At 39.4% G+C, this 9,125-nt stretch overlaps 1 pseudogene; it reads left to right on the top strand.

The window, feature by feature from the left end:
- Positions 1 to 6,751: 6,751 nt before the first annotated feature.
- On the top strand, positions 6,752 to 8,351 carry LOC110316845 (annotated as a pseudogene).
- Positions 8,352 to 9,125: the final 774 nt, after the last annotated feature.

The raw sequence follows: 9,125 nt of genomic DNA, 5'->3' as shown, positions 1-9,125 counted from the left end.
AGGAGTCCCAGGGAAGTCCTAGTGAACTGACAGTCTTCAGTATGCACTGGAATTCCCATCAGCAACAGGATAGATGAACTTGCCAGTGATAGCTATAGCCTAGGTTTAGATTGAGTCTTCTTTGCTTCAAATGATCCAATGAAGAAAAATTTTACAGGTGTGCCCAGGTGTTTAGTTGATTACAGATGCTCTCAGGCTATAAACCAATATTGGTTATCATTGACTAAAGTGGCTTACAATCGATAGGGGTTGGGTAGCCAGATAATAGCCATCTATATACTAGAAAGATTGTGAAAACTTGTTGCTAAATTCACAGGGCTGGATTCATTAGCTGTCCAAATCTTTTTTTTTTTTCCAAGAAGATTGTGGGAGAGTCCAGATTGGAATGTCAAAGAAGTTGGATTGTGATGTTAGCCACTGAATGCAGCAGTAGTACCACCATCACCACCATCATCATTATCATCATCACCATCATTATCAGCATCATTGTCGTCATCACCACCATCATTGCCATCACCATCATCATCACCATCACCATCACTATCCTCATCCTCATCATCAGGAGCAGCAGCAGCACAAACAGAAGCAGCACCAGCCACACACTGCCATGCATGAAGCAAAGGCAGGAAAGCAGCATCGAGTTTACCTTGGCTCTCTCTATATGGGCTTTCCTGTAGAAGGTTCTGCCTGCTCTGGAGGAGCATCTTCTCCCTTTAGTTAATTCTCCTTGGAAACCCCTCACAAACCCATCTAGAAATGTATCTCTAAGTTGATTCCAGATCCTGTCAAGGTGACAAGACTAACCATCAAAATACATACATACATGTGTAGCAACTTACGTGTAAAGGTTTGTAGTGTAGTATTATTCTCAATAACTGAAAGGTGTAGGGCTGGTGACATGGCTCAGCAGTTAAGAGCACTGACTGTTCTTCCAGAGGTCCTGAGTTCAATTCCCAGAAACCACATGATGGCTCACAACCATCTGTAATGGGATCTGGTGCCCTATTCTGGTGTGTCTGAAGAGAGCAGTAGTGTATTCATATACAACTAACTAACTAACTAACTAACTAACTAACTAACTACTAACTAACTCTTTTTAAAAATGAATAAAGGGTCCATATGTCCATCAATATAAGAAAAAATAAAGTTTTGTGCATCTGCACACTATGTTATTATTATATGGCATTAATATGATACACAATGCACCAGGGATTGACCTTGACATTGTTAAATGAAAGAACCCAGTGCAGTCAATTACATATTGCAAAATTTCATCTACATTAGAACTCAGAGTAGGCATTAATCTGTATTAATGACAAGTTGAAGCTAGACATCTAAAGAGAAGGGGTTGATAAGGAGTCACATTTGTGTGGTATGGATTTTTGTGAAAATAAAATTGTTCTATAGTTGGCTGTGATGATAGTTCATAGTTCTTGATATTAAAAGAGGTAATGGGTGAAGTCAAACTATGTTAGTTAAATCCCAGAAAACTACTATAAAAGAGGCAAAAGAAATGCCCATGTGGATTATACTAGGGTAGTACAAAGAGACACTGTTGAGTTATTTGTGGCTAAGTACTGATTTAGTGGGAGTGCAGGGGGAGGGAGATAAATCCAAATACAGAGCAAATATTTTTTCAGACCAACTTCTGAGTAGCATGAAAGAAAGTTTCGTAACTTACTGAGTCCAGACCCAGACCACACGCTCACACAGTTGTATGTTGTTACTGTTCATCAAATGTCAAACTGGAGTAGACAGAAAAAAATATTATTGGCTTTACTTTTATTGCAAGACAAATACATATGTTTAGACCTCAAAAGTACATTTTCACCCTGTTCTCCTTTCTAAGTACCCCATATTGCTTTCTATTTTTTCAATATTTCATGAGTTACATCTTCTGCTTCTACTTCTTAATGTGCCCCTTACTCCCGTCTACTATATTCTTTCACTCTGCCTTAGAAGCTACACCCTTAGGGGTTATGGTCTTTTTGGCTCCCATCTCTCATCACCTCATTCTCTGATGCTGTTGAAAGTTTTATTATTCATGAGTCTTAACATTTAATACAAATCTAGAAGCAGACAGTGTTAGCTTAATCCATGTTTCTATTCATATTTGTCTGTTTTTAAAATTAGTAAATATAACTCCTTCGGAAAATTCCACACGAATTTAATCTTCCCCTTCTGCTTCTTCCTCTAGTGCCTGGTTTGTTTGTATCTGATTTTGCATCCTGACTTAAATCAAAATTGACTCCAAGGTTCAAATTTATTACTGAAGCTCATGTGGTTTATTGTCTAGATTCTAGTCGGATTTCTTGACATTTCTATTCCCTACACCTAACATCTGACACCTTTAATGATGCCTTATAAATTGCATAGGCATATGACATCACATTTATCTAACATCCCTAAGCATACAAGGTCAGGAAATGGGTCTGGAATACCTTCAGCCTTCCTAATGTGAATGACATCTTTTCTCTAATTGGCTCAGTAAAGACATTTATTCAGGAAGCCCAAGGCACTTGAGTTGAAATACTGATTTTGTTACTAAATGTTCAAAAACGATCTTCAGAATACACGTGAGGGGCTGGCAAGTTGGCTGAGCCTATAAAACTACTTTCTATACAAGTCTGACCGCCTGACTACTCGATCGCAATCACCCATGCTGGAAGGAAAGTGATTATTCCTTCAGGCTGCCTTCTGACTTCCATGTGCATACACTGTGTGCCCTTCCTCCTCCTCCTCCTTCTCTTCCTTCTCCTCCTCCTCCTTCTTGTCCTCCTCCTCTCCTCTTCCTTTTCCTTCCTTCTCTCTCTCTCTCTCTCTCTCTCTCTCTCTCTCTCTCTCTCTCCCTCCCTCCCTCCCTCCCTCCCTCCCTTCCTACACTCCTACACACACACACACACACACACACTAAAATGTTCAGGATATACATCTTGTCCCTAGGCCAGACTCACAACAAAAAGAAGGGCAAGAGGGACCTCACTGGAGAACCAGAACTTGAATTAGTCATTCATGGATATGTGGGGAGTCCATAGTCTTCTTATGTATACAGGACTGTCAGCAAAGTGTCCTGATCTAGCATTGATATGAAAGAAACTTGGATATGTAAAGAAAGGGCCAGAAAGCCCAGACCAAGAATCTACAGGTCTGAGGGTGTGCTTGAATCTGTTATTCAGCTGTTTAGATTGGTCTACAGCAGGGTGAAGGCAAGCTTACACACATTTAGAACTATAGGCATCCAGAGAGAAAATGAACTGGGAAGTGTTTAACATCCTTGCAGTCCTCCCTTGAGGGTTACTTAGACTATGACATATGCTCTGTCTTTCAATTTCTTCTTTCTCTTTCCCCTTTCAAATGTACTCCTGTCTGTAACCATGCTTTATACTCCAAAGCTGCAGTTTCAGATGCCAGCTTACTCCTAAAGGACTGTGAAAGCTCCATTAGGCTCTGAGCTTCTTCCACCTTCTGCTGGCTCCTAGATAGCACTCACAAAATAAGACCCCATACTTATCACATTCTTCAACATCTATAACCATTTCCAATGTATGTTCGAATCAAATATAACTCTTGGCCTGAATTCAAGGCCCTCCATAATCTGGTTCGCAGCTGCCAATCCGGACTCCTAATTTTGTATGTGACATTCTCAGCGGCTCTTGGGGGAAGGCCAACTCCATGTCTAATTCCTTTCCTTCCTGGAACCATAAGCCATTATCTACTGTCTGTAGAGGGGTTCGATTCTTTGTCTCTCTGTATCTTTGCATATTTTGGGGAGTAATTTTGAAGAATAAAAAAGATGAAATGTCTACATATTTATCTAATATTGATTTCCAGGTATGAGGCCCCCTCAAGCAGTGGGATATATCCATCATGCAAGTATAATATAACATTTAAATAACTTACTGTGAATTAGTATATTAACTTATTCCTACTTTATTTTATGATCGTTATGAGTAAACAGTTGACTTTTATGTCAGGATCCAGCATTTGAAAATTTGAGACCTGACTTGCACATTCCACATATTTTTCACAAAGCTTGAGAATCTGAAGATAAGTTAGACATTGAAACTTTTGTTCCTGTGATACTTCATCCACTGTATTTCAAAATTAAGTTCTTTGTCTAGGATGTACTTAAATCCAGTTTCATAAACATTGGTAAATTTGCAGGGATCAGGGCAAGCTGAAGCAACTTGCTATTCTCAATATCAGCCCTTCAATTTCCTATAGACATGTCATTTAATCTAGAAAAATGCAAATAAAGTGTCCACCAGTCCCTCTTTCATCTGGATATGGCTTTGTGGCTATGCTCTTCACAGTGTGGTGTGCAGTATAATAGATTATAAGAAGCATGTTAGAGGACAAATGTGCTTCTGTAATCTCAGCAGTGGGGATACAAGGATGGGTAGACTTCTGGATTCCACTATCCAGTTGGTGAGGCCAAAACAGAGAGTTCCAGGATGAATGAGGGACCTTGTCTCAAAATATAAGTTGGAGATCATTATGGAAGACATTTAGCATTAGCATTTTGCCCCTTATACACACACACACACGCAGACACACACAGACAAATACAAAATATACACACACACACACACACACACACACACACACACACAATAGTGTTTGCTTCATGGAGTGTGTCAATGTGTCTGTGTCTCTATTTTGGGCCAAGCTAATGGCAACTTAGGTTTAGAGATCAAAATTGGAAGCAATGTGGGTTCAGAGAAATGTCGTTTATCTGCCATTGATTGCTAATACCCGGACTTGATCATGTGACAGACATGGTCCTATTTTATTAAAGACCAAATTTGTAGGTATCTGATATTTATTCCTAGTCCTAATCTTAACCATTGTATATTCAAAGCCTTCCTTCAAAGCACGAGCTTACATGACCATGGAGCAGATGTTTTTATGTGTAAACAGTTACTAACACAGAGAGACTTTAGAATACGTAAATACCATTACCTAGTATATACATGGGCTTTAACATTTAAAACATTTTCCACTCAATCATAAGAATGAGAATTTAAATTTAAAAATTTCTAACAAAAAAGAATGTAAATGGCTGGAGAAAAAGGTTTTTAATTTTATGCCTAATGGTCAATAATGGTTTTATTGGCATGAGGGTGGGTAACCAACCCCTCACTGATTTTGAGACACATCCCACAAGAAGGAATTGTGACTTGCTCCAAGAACTTGGCTAAAATTTCATATTTTGGGAGATCATGGGCCCTAGAAGGGAACTTGCTACTGTTATTTTACTAAATTGAGTATCAAACTGCCTTCTAAATTTTTATGTTCATACCCATAGATTAATGTAACTTTCAGTCTTGGCCAGAGAAGCTTTTCTTTTCAGTAAATGTTGATGAATATAGAGATTCATAGCTGCACAAAGTGCTTAGAATGAGTGACCGTTGAATGCACAAATGCAGCCCTTATACTGTCCCCTCTGTAGTTCACATTGTCTTCTAAGTATAGTATAGTTATTGAACTTGTAACAGCTGTGGTTTCCGGCACTGGGCCTGTCAACAGTCAGAGATTAGAGAGAGGCCTTGCCCCTACATGGTAAACTGTTGGCTATTGAAAGATGCTAGGTTAGAGGGAGTTGTTGACTTGAGTTGGGTACCAGCTGATGAGTTCACCAACCTCCAATGCATAGTTTCACACTCATGATCACATGGACGTCATTACTTAAACTCACAAAAAGTGGCTCACAAAATAGAAGAAAAAGACAATACCATGGGACAGGGAGTTGTGAGAAAAGGGAGATTTTTTTTCAAAGTGTGAGGGAGATGAGACAGGGTAGAGAGCACTTAGAATTATATATGTATAAAATTGTCAAGGAGCAAACTTAATTAAAAATAAACAGTTGTATAGTCATTTTAAAGAGGCAAATAATATGAACTTCAATATTTCTCGAACCTGCCTCCAGAGAAAGAATGTTGAGTACTTTTGGTTGAAATTATCATTGAGTTTCTTTGATAGCTAATATTATGTAGTTAATTTGGTATCCATAGCTGCACATAAATGTAGGTCTATAACTGTCACAATTCCAGACTAAATAAAAACTCACCTACAAATTCAAGCCTGTTAATGCTTAGCTTATACAAAAAATTTTTAAAAACTTGGTTTTTGTGGTGCTTTTCAATCCTTGCCCGAACAAACACTATGTTATGCCATTTAATTTAAATACCAGATGTTCAATTAGCATCTGTACAAATATTTCCACCTGATAGCATGGAGCTTTTTCATGTTCATCTAATTCTGTTCAAAGGTTAATTCCTTCTTTACTGTTTGCTCGATGGTAACAGGTAGTGAATTATTTCCATAATTATTATTATCAAGAAAAATTATTACATTTATCAAAGGCAACACAGCCATGATTTTCATCTGGTCGTGAGGAGTTACTGTGAAATTTCATTGTAAATCTCTTGATAACGTCAGATACACATTTGCTAGGTGTCACAATCCAGCAGTAAATATGAATAATTTACCAAATCATCTTAAAATGGCTTCAAAATCAAGATGATCGAGAAATACCCATTATTCAAAGAAATCCCTCTTGAAAGGTTATTTTTTTAAATTTAGGAACTTCAGAAGAATATTAACTGACAATTTATCATAAACTCTCTGTAGCAAGGCTGTCAATAAAACCTGAAATCCAATTTCAAAAGACTGTAAAGATAAGGTTATCTATTATATGCCATGAGCTTGAAAGGTTATTTTTCACTAGGAAACAAAGTTGAAATTTAACATGACGTACCCTACCCAGTTTCCTTTGCTTTTACTTGGGGAGAATTTTTTGTTGAACCACATGAAATGAACTTCTATTGTGTATGCAATTTGGTAATATTTTTCTGGGAGAAGATTTTTAAGTAAGTTTCATGTCCTAGGCTGTAGCAGTTTGTGTATCAGTATCTTATTTTATTCTAATATTGGTTATCAGCTGATCTATGTGACTGCTTTGCCATCACGTAGTAATGGGAGAAGACTTTTGATGGTAGTCTGTCGTTTACACACTACTCTTTATTAATGTCTGAAGTTGGCTTAGATGTGAGGCTCACCTGTTCTTTCAGAGTAGGCACACTTACAGGTATTTGTGAGGCACTTCATTGAATCCTCTACTGAAAACAGTATCCAGTATGAGAAAGACCAAGAAAACCCAACACAGTTATGTACTCAATCACAGTGTTATGGTAATTTATTGTTGAAATGCAAAATTTGGCATTGAATTGTGTCCTGGTTTGCTGATTCATCTATCTGAGAAGCTCCCATTAAGATTTGCCCAAATTGGCCATTTCCTGGATGCAGCGGGAGAGACAGCATCTGTGGGAGCAGAGCCAGAGGGGAACAGGTGGGCCTGTCAGAGCATTGGGATTTGAGCTTCAGTTTTTTGAACCAAGGATCTCTAAAGGCAAGGTTATTCCTGCCCATTGGTCTGTAAAGTTCATGTAAGTAATCTTGGAAACGATGGGAACAAGGCTGAATTAGAACCACCTTTTGGCCATTATGGACCACTCTGAAGTATATGGGTAGCTAGAAACTCTCCTGAGTTTGCTTTCCTTGAATTTGAGGGTCCCCAAGATGCTGCTTATGCTGTCTGTGAGCTACAAGGAAGAACACTATGTGGCTGCCATGTAAGAGTGGAACGGATGGGTGAAAAAGGAAGTTGAACTCATGGCCTGTCTCCCGCTTAGGTTGTCACCCTCGAGGTGACTACCATAAAAGGAGCCCTCCACCTCGTTGCAGATCTCCAAGGAGAGAAGTTTCTCCCAAAGCTGGAGCAGGATACTTTCTAGAGATAGGAGAAAAGAAAGATCTCTGTTTCAGGAGAGAAAGCACAGGCCAGCTCGATCTTTCTCTAGGTCTTGTAGTGTTTTTGCCTGCACGCTGACCGGCGCCTGTCTTCGTGGGCAGAAAACACCTTGGGGTGGGTTCGTACTGCAGAGATAATCTTCCTGAAATAAGATGATGTGCAAGAAAGATTATTATGATTTATTGATTACACGCGGGAGAACCCAACCCTCTCCCACGTGCCCCATGTCCCATTGTCTCTGCATGGATCAATGTTCCATGTCCCAATCTCTCAATGGCGGAATGGCGCGGTCAGGTCCTCAGCAGCTGTGTCCAGAAGGCGGGTCCAATCGAGTAGGCGTGACGACATTGGTGGTTGGTCCGGGAGACGAGTGGGCGTTGACAGTGCGCGGTCCGAGGACGCTGTGTTCCAGCCATTCTGCTGTACTCTGGCTGATCTGGGGAGCAACCCCCAGCGTGCCTGTAAGAGGCACAACACTGTTTAGAGGGAGGACCCAACAAGGTCTCATAGCCGATCTAGGTCAAATGAAAGAAAATAGACCAGTTTGCAAAAGAAGTGGTGTAACTTCATCTGACATGAATATGTACAGCTAATTAAAGTTCTGTTTGAGACTTCATTAGCTTGGTGCATTTTTAAGATGTTTTAGCTGTTCAAGTTTGTTTTGTGTGTCAGTGACACACAAAACAATGTAATTCTCTATGGTTTCAAATGGATGGTATAAGGCATGTAATATCAAGAATTGTTACTTTACAATGCTCCCTTGGGCAAGATTGAATTTGCTTTGAACTTTAGTTTTTCATAGACTGAAATAAACCTAGATTCTGCCCAGTTGAAGTGTGAATGATATAGAATCTTCTGGCGGGGTTTGACTAAAGCTGTAGTTCCTCTAGTAGCTCGAGGTAGAGTGATAAACAGTCTTTCAAAGCTGCTGTGAACACAAGCCAACAGGTAAATAGTAGGAACGGCACTTGGAAGGTTTGTAAAGCGGTTCCTTCCTGGCTGCTACATGCAGATACAGAGGTGTTGAAATACCTTTATTTGGAAATTTAAGACTAAGATACCAGTGTCCTATCTGTTTAAGGGTGCATTGTAGAGCTGAACTTCTGAGTTACTGTGTGATTTTATTTTTATCCCACACTGTCATTGTAATATGTTTGTGAGAATCCTTGTTTGGTTACAAAAAAGAATACTGGCCCAGATTAAATTGGCTAGTTAGTGGCTAGTGGTCATGGCTGTGGGGATGGTATTGAGTAATTAATTGGTGTAGAAGAGCCCACCCCACTGTGGGCATCACCATTTCCTTGGTAGGTGA

Source organism: Mus pahari, chromosome 2 (assembly GCF_900095145.1).
Source record: "Mus pahari chromosome 2, PAHARI_EIJ_v1.1, whole genome shotgun sequence".
Classification (NCBI taxonomy): Eukaryota; Metazoa; Chordata; class Mammalia; order Rodentia; family Muridae; genus Mus; species Mus pahari.
This window is presented reverse-complemented; position numbering and strand designations above follow the sequence as displayed.